Here is a 19,119-nt window from a genome sequence, read left to right as displayed (position 1 = left end):
GCATGGGATTGGCTGTTCTAGAGATATGATTTACAAAGTGAAGTGACCATGGGGTCACTTCCAAGAGACAAGATCCTTGTCTCCATCAGCTAAACATAGAACAATGGGGTTATGTAACTGGCCTACATCAAGTTAGACAACATTGGCTAAGTTACTTACTTCAAGGAAGTTTGCAGACCAGACTGATGTTGTCACTTAGTACATCAAATGTGATCACAGATGTGGCTGATCTATCAATAGTTGGGATATTTTTGTACTCAGGGAGTCAACCCTCACAGCATTATTTTTGGGTGTCTGCAATATCAGTCCCCAGAAGCTTTTAGACCTGTGTGAATTACTTCCCATTTTTCTATCACCCATGTGTCTATCTAAGACAATCTTACATGTCTCCAATGTATCTGCCTCTACCACCACCTCTGCCAGTGCATGCCATGCACCCACCATTCTGTGTATTAAAAAAAATTTACTTCTGACATCCCCCTACATTTACCTCCAGTGACACCTCTAAAATTGGGCCTCAGTTGCCTCTGTCAACATAGTTAAACCTTTTTAAAATATTGTAACTTCATTAAAAAGTGATAACAATTTTCATATTTGCTCTGTTAGATTTTACTTCATTTGGGTCTTTTGACAAAGGAATCTGGATTTAAGATTGCTGAGAATGTCTTCAAAGGAGGTCCACTTGAGGAGTTAGTGCAATGGGGTGATCTGATAACCTCTGTGTACTTGCTCGGTCACAACATCACCATTTCCACATCAATAGATCAGCTGAAATGGTAAGAGAAACTAAACATGCTGCTGGTCTCCTGTATTAGTATGATCACTTGAGTTGAGCGTGATGTTCCCCTACCAGTTGTCTATTGATGGATAGACAGGTTGAGTATGATGTTCTCCTAACAGGTTGTCTATTGGTGGATGCTCAGATGGATCTTCAAGTCAAGTATGATGTTCTCTCAGGCGGTCATCTGTTGGTGGGTCTTCAGGTAGCTGTAGAGGCCGATCTGAGATCCATATATTCTAGTGCAGTGCAGGCAAGAGTAAATGGTGACTGTGGTTAGTGATTGGGTCGTTTGTTTGTTCAGTCTTTCCTTTCACAGCTGCCGCTTGTTCTCTGCAGCACAGCAGAGGTATCTCTTGTGTAGCATCGCTCTCCCTACAACAAATTTCCTCCAGATCTGTCTTTTGAGTGTAATGTCTTCTCAGATTTTAGATGTAACCTCTAATTTCTTCAGGCTGATTTTGATGCTATCTTTGATAAGGCATTTGGTGAGAACTGAATCAAATTCTCATGTCTGTGGGCTGATTTCAGTATGAGACTGTTTGTAGTGCATATACACTCAGTGGCCACTTTATTAGATACACCTCAATTAACACCTAGGAAGGAAAAGCAAAGAGCTCCTGAAAATAGATTTTAGAGAGCTAGGTAGAAAGCTGAGAAACAGGACTCCCAGGTAGTAATTTGTGGATTGTTCCCTGTGCTTCATGCCAGTGAGGGTAGAAACAGGATGATTTGGCAGATAAATAAGTGACTGAGAAGCTGGTGCGGGGACAGGGCTTCAGATTCTTGGATCATTGGGATCTCTTGGATCAATAGGATGTATGACCTATTCAAAAGTGACGGGTTGCAACTGAACCCGACTGGGGACCAATATTCTTGTGGACAGGTTTCTTAGAACTGTTGGGGGGGGGGGGGGGGGGACTTAAATTTATTTGGCAGGGTTTGGGAACCGGAGTGATGGGATTCAGGATAGGATGGATGGTAAAAAAGTAAAGATAGTGTGGATCAGACTGTCAGGAAGGGCAGGCAGGTGGTGGGACATAATCAGAACCAACAGGGTATTAGTACCTTACGAATGCAAAATCGTAATCTCAATGTGCGATGTATACGAAATGAGGTGCATGACCTTATTGCACTTTTACAGATTGTCAGGTATGATGTTGTGGCCATCACTGAATCATGGCTGAAGGACGGTTGTAGTTGGGATATAAATGTCTAAGGTTATATATTGTATCAGAGGGATAGGAAGGCAGGCAAAGGGGTTGGTATGGCTCTACTGGCAAAGAATGGCATCAAATCAGTAGAAAGATGTGCCATAGGATTGGAAGATGTTGAATCCTTGTGAGTTGAGTTAAGAATCTGCAAGGGTAAAAGGACCCTGATGGCAGTATGATAGTCATGGGAAATTTTATGCAGGTTAATTGGGAAAATCAGGTTGGTAATGGACCTCAAGAGAGTGAGTTTGTTGAAAGCCTAAGAGATGGCTTTTTAGAGCAGTTTTTAATAAATACATGATTTAGATGATGGAATCAATGATTTAGATGATGGAATAGATGGTTTTATTGTCAAGTTTGCAGATGATACTAAGATTGGTGGAGGAGCAGGCAGTGTTGAGGAAACGCATAGGATGCAGAAGGACTAAGACAGATTAGGAGAATGGGCAAGAAAGTGGCAAATGAAATACAATGTTGGAAAATGCATGGTCATGAACTTTGGTAGTAGAAGTAAATGTGTAGACTATTTTCTAAACAGGGAAAATCCAAAAATCTTAGATGCAAAGGGACTTGGGAGTACGTGTGCAGAACACCCTAGAGAATAACAATAGACAATAGGTGCAGAAGTAGACCATTTGGCCCTTCGAGCCTGCACCACCATTCTGAGATCATGGCTGATCATCTACTATCAATACCCGGTTCCTGCCTTGTCCCCATATCCCTTGATTCCCCTATTCATAAGATACCTATCTAGATCCTTCTTGAAAGCATCCAGAGAATTGGCCTCCACCGTCTTCCAAGGCAGCGCATTCCAGACCCCCACAACTCTCTGGGAGAAGTTGTTTTTCCTTAACTCTGTCCTAAATGACCCACCCCTTATTCTCAAACCATGCCCTCTGGTACTGGACTCTCCCAGCATCTGGAACATATTTCCTGCCTCTATCTTGTCCAATCCCTTAATAATCTTATATGTTTCTATCAGATCCCCTCAATCTCCTTAATTCCAGCGTGTACAAGCCCAGTCTCTCTGACCTCTCTGCGTAAGACAGTCCAGACATCCCAGGAATTAACCTCGTGAAACTATGCTGCACTTCCTCTACAGCCAGGATGTCCTTCCTTAACCCTGGAGACCAAATCTGTACACAATACTCCAGGTGTGGTCTCACCAGGGCAAGAGGATTTCCTTGCTCTTGTGCTCAATTCCCTTTGTAATAAAGGCCAACATTCCATTAGCCTTCTTCACTGCCTGCTGCACTTGCTCATTCACCTTCAGTGACTGATGAACAAGGACTCCTAGATCTCTTTGTATTTCTCCCTTAGCTAATTTTACACCGTTCAGATAATAATCTGCCTTCCTGTTCTTACTCACAAAGTGGATAACCTCACACTTATTCACATTAAACGTCATCTGCCAAGTATCTGCCCACTCACCCAGCCTATCCAAGTCACCCTGAATTCTCCTAACATCCTCATCACATGTCACACTGCCACCCAGCTTAGTATCATCAGCAAATTTGCTGATGTTATTCTCAATGCCATCATCTAAATCGTTGACGTAAATTGTAAACAGCTGTGGTCCGAATACCGCGCCTTGTGGCACCCCACTAGTCACCACCTGCCAGTCCGAGAAACACCCATTCACCGCTACCCTTTGCTTTCTATCTGCCAACCAGTTTTCTATCCATGTCAATGTCTTCCCCCCAATGCCATGAGCTTTGATTTTACCCACCAATCTCCTATGTGGGACCTTATCAAATGCCTTCTGAAAATCGAGGTACACTACATCCACTGGATCTCCCCCTTCCAACTTCCTGGTTACATCCTCGAAAAACTCCAACAGATTAGTCAAGCATGATTTGCCTTTGGTAAATCCATGCTGGCTCAGCCCAATCCTATCACTGCTGTCTAGATATGCCACTATTTCATCCTTAGTAATAGACTCTTAGCATCTTCCCCACCACCGATGTTAGGCTGACAGGTCGATAGTTCTCTGTTTTCTCCCTCCCTCCTTTCTTAAAAAGTGGGATTACATTAGCCATTCTCCAATCCTCAGGAACTGATCCTGAATCTAAGGAACATTGGAAAATGATTACCAATGCATCCGCAATTTCCAGGGCCACCTCCTTTAGTACCCTAGGATGCAGACCATCTGGACCTGGGGATTTGTCAGCCTTCAGTCCCATCAGTTTTCTCATCACCGTTTCCCTCCTAATGTCAGTCTGTTTCATTTCCTCTGTTACCCTATGTCCTTGGCCCATCCATACATCTGGGAGATTGCTTGTGTCTTCCTTAGTGAAAACAGATCTAAAGTACTCATTAAATTCTTCTGCCATTTCTCTGTTTCCCATAACAATTTCACCCAATTCATTCTTCAAGGGCCCAACATTGTTCTTAACTATCTTCTTTCTCTTCACATACCTCAAAAAGTTTTTGCTATCTTCCTTTATATTCCTGGCTAGCTTGCGTTCGTACCTCATTTTTTCTCCCCGTATTGCCTTTTTAGTTAAGTTCTGTTGTTCCTTAAAAACTTCCCAATCATCTGTCCTCCCACTCACCTTAGCTCTGTCATACTTCCTCTTTTTTAATGCTATGCAATCTCTGACTTCCTTTGTCAACCACTGTGGCCCCTTTCCCCCCTTTGAATCCTTCCTTCTCTGGGGGATGAACTGATTTTGCACCTTGTGCATTATTCCAAGAATACCTGCCATTGCTGTTCCACTGTCTTTTCTGCTAGGCTATCTGTCCAGTCAACTTTGGCCAGCTCCTCCCTCATGGCTCCATAGTTTCCCCTGTTCAACTGCAACACTGACACCTCTGAGCTGCCTTTATCCTTCACAAATTGCAGATAAAAACTTATCATATTATGATCACTACCTCCTAATGGCTCCTTTACTGCAAGATCGCTTATCAAATCCTGTTCATTACATAACACTAAATCCAGAATAGTCTTGTCCCTGGTCGGCTCTCGTACAAGTGTTCCAAGAATGCATCCCGTAGGCACTCTACAAACTCCCTATCCTGGGGACCAGCACCAACCTGATTCTCCCAGTTCACCTGCATGTTGAAATCCTCCATTACCTTTGTCACATGCCAATGTTAACTCCCTATTCAACTTGCACCCAATATCCATGCTACTGTTTGGGGTCCTGTAGACAACACCCATCCGGGTCCTTTTGCCCTTACTGTTCCTCATTTCTATCCACACAGGTTCTACTTCTCCTGACCCTATGTCCCCCCTTGCAAAGAACTGAATCTCATTCCTCACCAACAGGGCCACCCCCCCCCCCCCGCCCACATTTCTGTCCCTACGATAGCACGTATACCCTTGTACATTCATTTCCTAGGTCTGATCTCCCTGCAGCCATGTCTCCGTTATCCCAACAACATCATAGTTACCCATTCGCACCTGGGCTTCAAGCTCATCCGCCTTATTTCTGACACTTCATGCATTCAGATATAGAATTTTTAGCCCATTTCTCCTCTCTCTGTTTGAATCGCTGCCTATTGTGCTTAACCCAGCTCCCTGAACTCCCATCGGGCTATATGCCCCTAGAATTTTGTTGTCCTTCCTAAATTTACTTATTCTTTCAACACATTTAACTCCATGTTCCGTCAGACCATCCCTCTGTACATGTGTCCTCCTTATCACTTGTTCCTTTCTCTACTACACACTTAATATTCCAGAACCGTGTAGTCCCCACCTGCCCTTTATTCTTCCTCTCGCTATCCTCTCTCACATTCTGGACCCCCGCCCCCTGCAAATTTAGTTTAACCCCACCCCCAGAAGCACTTGCAAACTTCCCTGCAAGAATGTTAGTACCACTCCAGTTCAGGTGTAAACCGTCCCTTTGGAACAGATTCCACCTTCCCTGGAACAAAGCCCAATTATCTACAAACCTGAAGCCCTCCCTCCTGCACCATCCTCTCAACCACGTATTAATCTTTATAATCTTTCTGTTCCTTGCCTCACTCGCACGTGGCACAGGTAGCAATCCTGAGTTTGTTACTCTGGAGGTCTTGCTCTTCAACTTTGCACCTAACACCTTGCAGGACCCCCTCACTCATCCTACCCACGTCATTGGTCCCTACATGGACCACAACATCTGGATTCTTGTCCTCGCTCTCGAGAATAACCTGCACCCAATCTGAGATGTCTCAGACCCCGGCACCAGGGAAGCAACATACCATCCGAGACTCCCAATCTTCCCCACAAAATCTCCTATCCGCCCCCCTGACTACACAATCCCCTATCAATACCACTCTCTTCTCTTCCCTCCTCCCCTTCCTAGTCGAGGGTCCAACCTCAGTGCCAGAGACAGGACCACTGCAGCTTGCTCCTGGTAGGTCATCCCCACCAACAGTATCCAAAGCGGTATACTTATTTTTGATAGGAATGGCCACAGGGGTGCTCTTCTCTCTCTGTCTGCTCCTCCTGCCTCTCTTGACTGTCACCCATTTGCCTACCTCCTGTCTTTTCGGTGTGACTACCTCCCAATAGCTCTTATCTATCTCTGCCTCCCGAATGATCCGTAGTTCATCCAGCTCCTGCTCCAATTCCCTAACTCGGTCTGATAGGAGCTGCAGCTGGATGCACCTATTGCAGGTGTGGTCATCAGGGACAACTGTGTCGACCCTGACCTCCCATATACTGCATATAGAGCACACCACTGCTCTGACTGTCTCCTCCATTACCTGATCCTAGATTAGTCAGAATAAATGAAAAACAGGCTTCTTGTCGAAGTCCTCTTGTGCCAAAGCCCACTGAGCCAAAGCCCAGCACTTTGCTCCTGCGCACTCCACTGCCCGCTCCTGAAAGTGGGCCGCTTTTTAAAGCCCGCGCTTGCCGGTGACATCACCCACGCTTGCGCAGCTTTACCTTCCTCCTCAGGTACTCTCCAGGTAGGTCTGAGGGTCTCGGCCTACCTACAATGGCTGATCCTCCGATCTCCAGTCGTCTTTCGATCACGAGCACTCCTTACTCCCGCTCTGCTGCCCGCACCGACGGGTTGCAGGTTGCAGGTTGAGTCGGTGATGAGGAAGGCAAATGCAGTGTTAGCATTCATTTCAAGAGGTCGAGAATACAAGAGCAGGGTTGTAATGCTGTGGCTTTATAAGGCACTGGTTAGGTCTCCCCTTGAGTATTGTGTACAATTTTGGGCTTCTCAGCTTTGAAGAGATGTGCTGGCATTGGAGAGGGTCCAGAGGAGGTTCACAAGTGTGATTCCAGGAATGAAAGGGTTATCATATGAGGAATGTTTGATGGCTTTGGGTCTGTACTCACTAGAATTTAGAAGGATAAGAAGTGATCTCGTTGAAACCTTTCGGATGTTGAAAGGCCTAGACAGAGTAGATGTGGGAAGGATGTTTCCCATGGTGGAAAAGTCTAGGGCAAGAGGGTACAGCCTCAGGATAGAGGGGCATCCATTCAAAACAGAGATGCAGAGAAATTTCTTTAACCAGAAGGTGGTGAATTTGTGGAATTTGTTGCCATATACAGCTGTGGAGGCCAGGTCGTTGGGTGTATTTAAGGCAGACATTGATTGGACATGGCATCAAAGGTTACGGGGAGAAGGCCGGGAACTGGGGTTGAGGAGGAGAAGAAAAAGGAACAGCATGATTGAATGGTGGAGCAGACTCGATAGGCCAGATGACCTCATTCTGCTCCTATGTCTTATGGTCTTATGGACTAAATGCGTAAGTGCTCAGTAAAATGGGGGTTTATATCTTTTTAACTATTTCCATGAAACTTCAGCTATCAGGAGCAATTGCTTAATTGGTCCAAAATGTACTTGCCCCAACGTGTCCCATGAACTGGATTTACTGTATAGGACAGGTCAAGGATGTGAGAGGGTTTAAGGAACAAACGGGTGAAGTAGGGGCACATGTTGATCACGTCAAAGACATCAAACTGATATTTATCACTGGAAAGTAATGGTTCCGGGGGGGCGGTGGAGGGGGGTGAAATGGATGGTGACTTATTTGTTCATGTGCTCCTTATTCTTCATTCTGACAATGTTTAGCTGGAGAAATCTGCAGTTCATGGTCTAGTAACAGAGAGCTGGTGCAGCAGTCCAGAGAACAGTGTCATCAGCTTCCATTCAGAGACAGATCCCGTGACATTGTAAAGAGGCAGTGGATTGAAGAGCTGGAATGATGGGCACTATGGCACTAGACAGGTCATTCGGCCCTCTATGTTGTGCCGACCGTGATGCCAATTTACACTAAACTGCTGCAAAGGTGAGGCTGAGGATGAACCTAAGTGCAGGACATAGGCACAGAGGCAGAATCGTGAGGTGTTAGCACCGTTGCAAACAACAACATGGTATCCAGGCGAGTCTTTACACAGAGACAAGGTTTACGTAGAGTATCCAGGAAATGATGCAGAGCTTAGAACCGAAAGCCCTAAGGAATCAGGAAACGAGCTTTACTCACACTAGAGTCAACCAACGAACTGGCGAAGCATGGCTGTGATCCCCGAGTTCGCTAATGGGAACCAGGTGTGCTGGTGGAACTGGGAATGACTGGAAATCAGACCAGGGGATTAAAGCCCAATTAAGGAGATAATAGCAAGTGTAGTCTGACTAAACACAATGTGTGGTCTGACTGACTCCATGTTTGATCTGACTAAATTCCATGTGTGGTCTGACTAAACTCCAACTGTGTTCTGACTAAACTTCATGTGTGGTCTGACTAAATTGAAAGCATGGTCTCACTAAACTCAAGCGTGGTCTGATTAAACCCCAGTGTCATCTTACTAATCTCCATATGTGGCCTGACCAAACTCCAAGTGTGGTCTGACTTAACTCCTGGTATGGTCAGACTAATCTCCATTTGTAGTCTGACTAAACTCCAAGTGTGGTCTCACTAAACTCTGAAATGTGGTCTGACTAAACTCCAAGTGTCATCTTACTAATCTTCATGTGTGGCCTGACCAAACTCCAAGTGTGGTCTGACTTAACTCCTGGTATGGTCAGACTAATCTCCATTTGTAGTCTTTCTAAACTCCATGTGTGGTCTGATTGAAGTTTTACATAGTTGCATCATTACTTTCTTATCTTATCCTCAGTATCCCTAGTAATTACGACAAGCTTTCCTCACCACCTCATCCAGTTGCTTAGTAATTTTCAATTAACTCTAGAGATACTAATGTTCCTATGTACCTGATTGCTATCGAGGTCTACCATTAACTGTATATTCTCTCCTTCCAAAGCGCAACACCTCACTTGCCCAGGTGAAGCTCCATCTGCCAGTCTCAGTTCTTGTCTGTAACTGACCTATATCCTGCCGTGTTCTTTGATATTCCTTCACAACTCCACCAATCTCGATGTCATCTGCAAACTTGCTAATCTACTCATCAGCATTTTATCTAAATTACTGATATAGAATATATCAGAGACAACAGTGTTCCCAGCACCAATCCTTGTAGAGCATCATGGTCATGGACCTCCAGCCAGAATAACAGCCTTCCACTCCCACTCTGCCTTCTCTAGGCAAGACGGTTCCAAATCTAAACTTGCAATTTATCCTGCATCCAATGCATCTTTACTTTCTGAATCAACCTACCATGAGCGACATAATCAAACGTCTTATAAAGGTCTTATTAGGTGTCTCCTTTGTTACCTCCTCAAAAGCTTGATCCAGATTGTAAGATGTGAGCTGTCCCATGCAAAGCCATGTACTAACCATCCTTAGAAGGAAAGCGAAGCACCCAGAGGAAATCCATGTGGTTGCAGGGACAGTGTACAAATTCCATAAAGACAGTGGCAGAAATTGAAACCTGCTCATTAGCATGTAAAACATTATGCTAGCTGCTACAATAGCATGGTAAGTAGAGAGAGGGAGAGGAGGCAAGCAAAGAGCAGAACAGCGAGCTGTTGGTTCTCTCTTTGTGGATGGGTAAATTAGGGAATCTTCTCTGATAAGAACAGCCTGTGAGACAAGAACCATCTTGGTTTAGACTGACCTGGTATCTCAGGCTTACAGACAAGAAGTGCACATAAGTGCAGGACCAATTATACTGTAAATTACTGAAAATCTACTGAACATTTACAGAATCAGATGATTATACAAACATAAGGAAAGCAGAAAGACAGTTCAACTGCAAGAAAAATAATTGGAATTTAGACAGTAATCCAACATTACCTCAATGCCTTATTTAGTCTGATATCACATTGACCTATTGTTTTTGTTGTAACTCATTTACCAAGTTTCTGTTATGACCCTTCCTCTAATTACTCAGTTCTAAGCTACATTTTTATACATATCTTTTCCCTTTTTATTTAACTGCCACTTTAAATCTGCAAGAGAACATCCATGTCCAGATAGCTATTTAGATATTTTTCTAAAAGGTCACTTGAATAAATGAATTCATTCTTAAAGAGTCGCAGCTACACCCAAGGGAGTTTCAGAATAGCACACTATGTTGAAGGTAGAATTAGTGTGATTCATTGCACCATCACAAGGTGCTTCGCTTTCATGTTATCCAAAATTACCTGGCACTTGGAAGAGAAGATGTACTGTTTGGTTAACACTTCTCCATAATGGTAACCTACATTGCGATCCATAATTGTAATTACCATAACTGTAAAACTGGAAGTTCCGGAGGATTGGAAGGTTGCAGATGTTGTTCCCTTATTCAAGAAAGGGAGTAGAGATAACCCAGGAAATTATAGACCAGTGAGTCTTACTTCAGTGATTGGTAAGAATAGTCAGCATGGCTTTGTCAAAGGCAGGTCGTGCCTTATGAGCCTGATTGAACTTTTTGAGGATGTAACTAAACACGTTGATGAAGGTAGAGCTGTAGATGCAGTGTATATGGATTTCAGCAAGGCATTTGATTGGGTACCCCATGCAAGACTTATTGAGAAAGTAAGGAGGCAATGGATCCAAGGGGACATTGCTTTGTAGATCCAGAACTGGCTTGCCCACAGAAGGCAAAGAGTTGTTGTAGACATGCATCCATATTCTGCATGGAGATTGGTGACCAGTGGTGTGCCTCAGGGATCTGTTCTGGGACCCCTAATCTTTGTGAATTTTATAAATGACCTGGATGAGGAAGTGGAGGGATAGGTTAGTAAATTTGCTGATGACACGAAGGTTGGGGGTGTTTTGGATAGTGTGGAGGGCTGTCAGAGGTTACAGTGGGATATTGATAGGATGCAAAATTGGGCTGAAAAGTGGTAGATGGAGTTCAACCCAGATAAGTGTGAAATGGTTCATTTTGGTAGGTCAAATATGATGGCATAGTATTAATGGTAAGACTCTTGCTAGTGTGGAAGATCAGAGGGATCTTGGAGTCTGATTCCACAGGACACTCAAAGTTGCTGCACAGGTTGACTCTGTAGTTAAGGTGCATTGGCCTTCATCAACCTTGGGATTGAGTTTAAGAGCAGAGAGATAATGTTGCAGCTATATTGGAGCCTAGTTAGACCCCACTTGGAGTACTGTGCTCAATTCTGGTCACCTCACTACAGGAAGGATATGGAAACTATAGAAGTGGTGCAGAGGAGATTTACAAGGATGTTGCCTGGATTGGGGAGCATGTCTTATGAGAATAAGTTAAGTGAACTCAGCCTTTTCTCCTTGGAGCGACGGAGGATGAGAGGTGACCTGATAGAGGTGTGTAAGATGATGAGAGGCATTGATCGTGTGGACAGTCAGAGGCTTTTTCCCAGGGCTGAAATGACTAACATGAGAGGGCACAGTTTTAAGGTGTTTGGAGGTAGGCACGGAGGAGATGTCAGGGGTAAGTTTTTTAAGCAGAGAGTGGTGAGTGCGTGGAATGAACTGCCAGCAACGGTGGTAGAGGTGGATACAATAGGGTCTTTTAAGAGACTTTTAGATAGATACATGGAGCTCAGAAAAATAGAAGGCTATAGGTAACCTTGGATAATTTCTAAGGTAAGGACATGTTTGGCACAGCATTGTGGGCCAAAAGGCCTGTATTATGCTGCAGGTTTTCGATGTTTCTGTTACCTGTCGGAATCAATCTTTGTGATTGGATTTCTACTCCCACATGTAGTTTAATCAATCTACCATGTGCAGCAGGAATATCAGAATAGTAAAGTTAAGATCCAATGAATGTTGAACAAGGAAGATTTGTAGATGTCCAGAGAGGCAGAATTGAAATTACATTGTGCATTGTTTATTGCCTTGGTCAGACTCTCACATTTATTTCATTTGGATTAGTCACCTGAGCATTCTGACTGGAAATAAAGATGGATGTCCAATCCGAGGAGAGAAGCTGCTCGATCTCATATACATTGACATTGTTGGGTTAAAGCAACTCAGCTCTGTGCTCGGGACATCCTTTACCCACTATTGGTAGGACAGTATATTGTCTTGTTTGTGCTGATCATTCCGTAGCAGGAAATATTAATATTCTCCCTCTGGGCTCCCAGCTACACCTTTAGCCTAAGTGCAATTTGATCTTCATCTGGTTAAAGTTTAAGTTGAAAATTCAAAGTAAATTTATTCTCAAATTACACATATGTCACCAGATACAATTCATTTTCTGTGGGCATTCATAGTAAATACAAAGAAACAACAAACAAAAAAAGCAAAATAATATCAATAATAAATACATAAGCAATAAATATGGAGAACTTGAGATGAAGAGTCCTTGAAAGTAAATATATAGGTTGTGGGAACAGTTCAGTGATGGGGCAAGTGAAGTTGAGTGAAGTTGCCCCTTCTGGTTCAGAGGTAATAACTGTTCCTGAACCTATTGGTGTGAGTCCTGATGCCCCTGTACCTTTGCACATATGTGGTTTGGGAATCTCATTTTTGACCCTGTCTGTGACTAGTGGAGTGCCGCAAGGATTGGTGCTGGGTCCATTGTTGTTTGTCATCTAAGTGAACAGTCTGGAAAATAACATGGTTAACTGGATCTGACATCAAGTTTGGGGATGTTGTGGACAGCGAGAAAGGCTATCGTGGCTTGCAGAGGGATCTGAACCAGTGGAAAAATGGGCTGAACAATGCGGTCTTACACAGTGAATGGTTGGACTCTCTGATGTGCAGTAGGACAAAAGGTTCTGGGAATACAGGTCCATAATTTCATTGAAAGTGGCATTGTAAAGAAATCTTTTTGCACATTGGCCATCATAAATAAGAGTATTGAGCATAGGAGACAAGATGTCATATTGAAGTTGTATGAGACATTGGTGAGGCCTAATTTGGAGTATTGTGTGCAGTTTTGGTCACCTACCTACAGGAAAGATGTAAGTAAGGTTGAAAAAGTACAGAGAAAACTTGCAAGGTTGTTGCTGGGTCTGGAGGACCTGAGTTATATGGAAAGACTGAACAGATTAGGACAGTATTCATTGGAACATAGAAGATTGAGAAGAGACTTAATAGAAGTATGCAAAATTATGAGGGTATAGATATGGTAAATGTACAACCAGAGGTCATGGGTTAAGGGTGAAAGGTGAGAAGTCTAAGGGGCTCATGAGGGGAAACTTCTTCACTCAGAGCGTTGTGAGCATGCGGAGTGAGCTGCCAGCACAAGTGGTACATGCAAGCTCGATTTCAACGTTTAAGAGAAATTTGGGTTGGTAAATGGATGGTAGGGGTATGGGGGGGCTATGGTCCGGGTGCAGATTGATAGAAGACAGTTCAAGTGGTTCAACACAGACTAGGTGAACTGAAGGACCTGTTTCTGTGCTGAACTTTTCTATCACTCTGACTTTTCATAACAGTTCCCAAAGAGCTTCTCAATAATGCTACCTGGTCTCAGGACAAAAAGTAATAGATCAATTTGATATTCAAAGTTCAAACTAACTTTATTACCAAAGTATATATTTATCACCATATACTACCTGAGATTCATCTTCTTGAACTCATTGAACACAACTGTGAGATTAAACAACTGAAAGAGATTTCATTTATTCACCGTGTACAAACATGTATTAGGGATTTGCAGTGATGTATTGGTGTGACGGGAAATGAAAAACAACATTCAACAGATAATGAATAACAACATATAAAGAATTATATAAAAGTAAAGTACGAAGTACAGATCTGGAATAAAATGTCCACCATTCCATGCTACTAGTTCTAATTTTCTCATCCTTCCTCAGTTGCTTGTTGAGGGTTCTTGATTCATTTGGAACAGAGCCTGAATTTAACCATGCTGAATACGCCAAGAAAAGAAATTACGGCTCACCCTGGGGCAAACTCAATCTCATTCCAAAGCAGTTTTACAACATGTACCGTAAGTAAATGACCGATCCTCAAGTAAAATACTGTGAGGTTTTATTGATATTTCATGTAACATTGTACCAATAATGCAGGCCATGTGCAATATTCAATTTTACTATCTGAAAAAATATTAAAAATTACCTTGAAATCTGCTCAACATATTTAGCTTGTTGTACAATGGTTTGTGGTGCATGGAGTGTCTGTGTGATGGTGTTATTGGTTTAGTTTAGAGAGCAAGGCTGAGCCAGTGTTTAGAAGCAGAATACTCTATCAATTGATGAGTTTGCGACCATGCTGAATATTTGTGGTCTCAAAGCGAATCACTGTGATGCAGCACAGAAGAAATAAACAGTAGTGACGGAGTTCAGTGAAGGCCCAAGTGCAGAGGGAGAGACACAAAAAAGAATGAACAGTTTATAGAATTTGAATAAGATCCAAACAGAAGAAAGGCAAATAAACACGAGGCCAACAGCACCACTAACTAAAAACTCTCAAGCTAACTAAAAACTAACGCTGTTACTACAACTCAAAAGCAGTAACCTTGGATTCAATTAACACCACTCCTTTAACAGCATCTATCGAAATCACTAATCTTCTTTCCTGGAACATGGACCAACGTAAGCAGGGAGTGTTGTTGTCACTGTGCTTGATTCTGACTTGGCAAGACTGATGCAAAAGCAAACCAGTCAAGTACATTTAGAAAGAAACCCTAGTTGGCTGGAACGTGTGATTGGTGTTTTCACTCACTCACGCTTACACACACAAACGTTCACACTCATGCTCACATTCTCCTCAAACCCAAGGACTGGCCATCTCTGGCCTCCATGGATTTGCAGATTCATAGACATTGGGCTTCATGTTCTCCAATGGACTTGCCGACTCAAAGCTCAGCCATCAAGTCTCACATTCCAGACATCCAATTAATCTTTGGCCTTTAATCTTCAATATTGACCCCAGGACTCACCGATAAGAACTAATGGACGAGGACCCGGAAATGCAGACCTCAACTCCAGTTTCTCTGATGACTAGGACCCTAAACACTATGCCTTGAATGCCACACTCTCCAATGACTGGTATCCCAAATGCCATGCCTTGATCTCTGATCTGGCCAATTTGCATACCAAGGGGATTAACTTCATTTGACAAAACTGAAAATAAGTTTATTATCAAAGTACATATATGTCACCATATACAACCTTGAGATTCATTTTCTTGTGGGCATTCACAGTAAGTCAAAGAACCATGCAAAATGAATGAAAGACCGCCCCCAGCAGGACGGACAAACAACCAAGGTGCAAAAGTCAACAAACTATGTAAAGAGGAAAAAAATGGGTGAGATCTCAAATGATCTTTTTACATCTACAGTTATTCACAAGATGGACACAGAGTCTATTGAATTGAGGCAAAGCGGTATTGACACCATGGACTCTATAAGGTTTCAAAGGAGATGTTTGCCATCCTGAGGAAAATTCACAGGTCCTTTCAAGGTGTTCCCTCAAACCCTGCAAGAGGCAAGAGCAGAAGTACCAAAGGGGGAGCCAAAAGTGAACAGTGACCATACCAAATGATGATGAAAGTGAACAGTGGCCATACCAAATGATGATGAAAATGAACAGTGGCCATACCAAATGGTGATGAAAATGAACAGTGGCCATACCAAATGGTGATGAAACGAACAGTGACCATACCAAATGATGATGAAAGTGAACAGTGGCCATACCAAATGATGATGAAAGTGAACAGTGGCCATACCAAATGATGATGAAAGTGAACAGTGGCCATACCAAAGGATGATGAAAGTGAACAGTGGCCATACCAAATGGTGATGAAACGAACAGTGACCATACCAAATGATGATGAAAGTGAACAGTGGCCATACCAAATGATGATGAAAGTGAACAGTGGCCATACCAAAGGATGATGAAAGTGAACAGTGGCCATACCAAATGGTGATGAAACGAACAGTGACCATACCAAATGATGATGAAAGTGAACAGTGGCCATACCAAATGATGATGAAAGTGAACAGTGGCCATACCAAAGGATGATGAAAGTGAACAGTGGCCATACCAAATGGTGATGAAACGAACAGTGGCCATACCAAAGGATGATGAAACGAACAGTGGCCATATCAAAGGATGATGAAAGTGAACAGTGGCCATACCAAAGGATGATGAAAGTGAACAGTGGCCATACCAAAAGATGATGAAAGTGAACAGTGGCCATACCAAACAGAGAAAGGCAAATGCAATGTTAGCATTCATTTTGAGAACTCTAGAAGATAAGGGCAAGGATGTGATGCTGAGGCTTTATAAGACATTGATCAGACCCTTCTTGGAGTATTGTGAGCAGTTTTGGGATTCTTATCTAAGAAAAGATGTGTTGGCATTAAAACGGGTCCAGAGGAGGTTCATGCAAGTAATTCAGGGAATGAAAGGATTAATGGATGAAGGGCATTTTATGGCTTTGGGCCTGTGCTCACTGAAGTTTAGAAGAATGAGGAATATCTCACTGAAACAAACCAAATATTGAAAGGCCTAGATAGAGTGGATCTGGAGAGAATGTTTCCTATAATGGGGGAGTCTAGAACCAGATGGCTCAGCCCCAAAATAGGATGTCCCTTTAGAACAGAGAACAGAGTAAAGACATTATCCAGAGGGTGGTGAATCTGTGGAATTAATTGCAAAGGTAGATTTAAGGACGTTGGAGAGGAAAAAGAGTTTGTTAATTTGCTGGGATGACAGAGACAAGGATTGGTTCTGTGTTATGAGAATTGATTTGAAAAGGGGGCTGTAACTGAAGCAGCAGATGAATTGACAATGATGTGGTGGACAGGGTAAAAATCTATTGGTCATCAGTCTTCAGGGTGCAGGTTAGAGGGATTGTGTGAAGAGATGCATACAGGAAATGAGGAGATCTCATTGAAACTGAATATTGATAGGCATAGATAGAGTGGATGTGGAGAGGATGTTTCCTATAATGGGATAGTCTAGGACCAGAGGACACAGATAGAGTGGATGTAAAGAGGACGTTTCCTATAGTGGGGGAGTCTAGGACCAGAGGACACAGATAGGGTGGATGTAAAGAGAATGTTTCCTATAGTGGGGGAGTCTAGGACCAGAGGACACAAATAAAGTGGATGTGGAGAGGAGGTTTCCTATAGTGAGGTGTCTAAGACCAGAGCAAATTTCTAAGCAAACTGTATGCTTTCCCACCTATTACACTCAGCAAAACTAGCAATTGTTTTTCACTGGCTATTTCGCTTGCTTCAAAATACCTTTCAATTCATTCAGTATACATTGTGTAGTTATTTGTCATGCAATCAAATGTGTCTATCTTTCTGATGTAGCCAGCTATTTCTGCATTTTTAAAAATCTATCATTATTATTATTATTATCATCATCATCACCTGGCACTGACTGTTTATGAACCTGTGAATTTTCTGCCTTTTGTTTTAACTCGAACCTCTCCTCTTACGAAGAAAATAATGTGCTGCACTTCAACAGCTAGGGTAGTTGTTTCAGATTAGTTTTAATACTTATTCATTTCCACTGTTATATTTTGTAACTCCAGAAGCTAATGGGAGCTGGGAGATATGTGTCTGCTTCCTTTTACTTTATGAGACATTCACTTATGACGTGGTGTAATGACTTATGCCATTCTCATACTTTGTACATACAACCCGTAATGAATTATGTAAACAACAAAGAATGCCTAATCTAACAAAATATTTACAATTTCACTCAAATATTGCCGAAAATGAAATACACAGCAGGTGTGTCAGTGAAGTGTGGCAGCAGGAAGGTAAAACATGAACCCCTGTTGGTGGCTCGCTTATCAGGAGATGCAAATAAAAATTCATGCATATTTATAGGTCAAATGACAAAAGCTCAAAAAGGCTGGTAACTGTTGTTAAGCAGTAAGTGTGCCGTTAACCAATAAAAAGATGGAGAGGACAGCTATAAACTGACACTGTGCTTTCTCATGTGTTTGCAGCACACACACCTGATAATAGTTTCCTCGGTTTTGTTGTGGAGGAATATTTTCACAAAAATCACTCTGCTTTCCTGAATAAAATCTCAAGAACTAACAAAGCCCTGGTTTATGGAAAATTGGCAGACTACTGGAAGGTTTGTGCTTTTATCAAAAGTTTCTTTCTTAAGCTCTTCAGCTATTGCTGTATTTGAATATAAACAAAACATTATAGAACAAGGAAGTCAGGTTGGAAGTGACTGCAGATATTTAACCTCTTCCTTTCCAACAACTGAAGGGAAGTGTTGCCAACAAGTTGCAGTGAGGAATGTGGCTGGTTCCCAATCAGGTGAGGTACAAAAATCAGCAACTGGCAAAAAAATATATTATTACTGTGGTTTTCGTCCTGCTTCCTATCTGAAACTTTCCCTGCACTGTTCCAGAAAGCAGCTGCTTCATCATCATCCACAAGGCACGAGAAAGCCATCCACAAGTCTGAAAGGACATATCCACAGCAGCCAGGGAATGGTTGTGGAGATAAGAGGGATACAAAGTGGAAACACGGCTTTAGTGTGTGCAGCTATTAAATCCCCACTCCAGTACCGTGGTCACCGCCACCACCACCACCACCACCAATGCTCCCTCACCACAGTGAGACACTGTCTCACCCACTGCCAGGGTTCACAGCGTGTGCCTTTGTGGAAAATGATGAAGAAAGTTTGCTGTAGGTTATTTGGTAACCAGTAATGCTGTTCACAAGGAGCTGATGAATGTGGTTTAGCAGTGGCAACGGAAACCCAGGTCAGGCACTGTCTGTGTGGAGTTTACACGTTCTCCTTGTGACCAGGTGAGTTTCCCCTCTGAGCTCCTGATTTTTCCATGTCCCAAAGATCTGTGGGCTTCTGTTTTAATCAGCTCCTCACATTCTCACCAGTGTAGTAAGTATCAGGAAAA

At 42.8% G+C, this 19,119-nt stretch overlaps 1 pseudogene; it reads left to right on the top strand.

Annotated features, from left to right (window-relative positions):
• LOC132378222 (alpha-1,6-mannosylglycoprotein 6-beta-N-acetylglucosaminyltransferase A-like) overlaps positions 1–19,119 on the top strand; it is a 130,517-nt pseudogene that overhangs the window by 58,115 nt on the left and 53,283 nt on the right.

Source organism: Hypanus sabinus, chromosome 20 (genome assembly GCF_030144855.1).
Source record: "Hypanus sabinus isolate sHypSab1 chromosome 20, sHypSab1.hap1, whole genome shotgun sequence".
Lineage (NCBI taxonomy): Eukaryota > Metazoa > Chordata > Chondrichthyes > Myliobatiformes > Dasyatidae > Hypanus > Hypanus sabinus.
The sequence above is the reverse complement of the archived record's forward strand: the minus strand, read 5'-3'. Positions and strand labels throughout refer to the sequence as shown.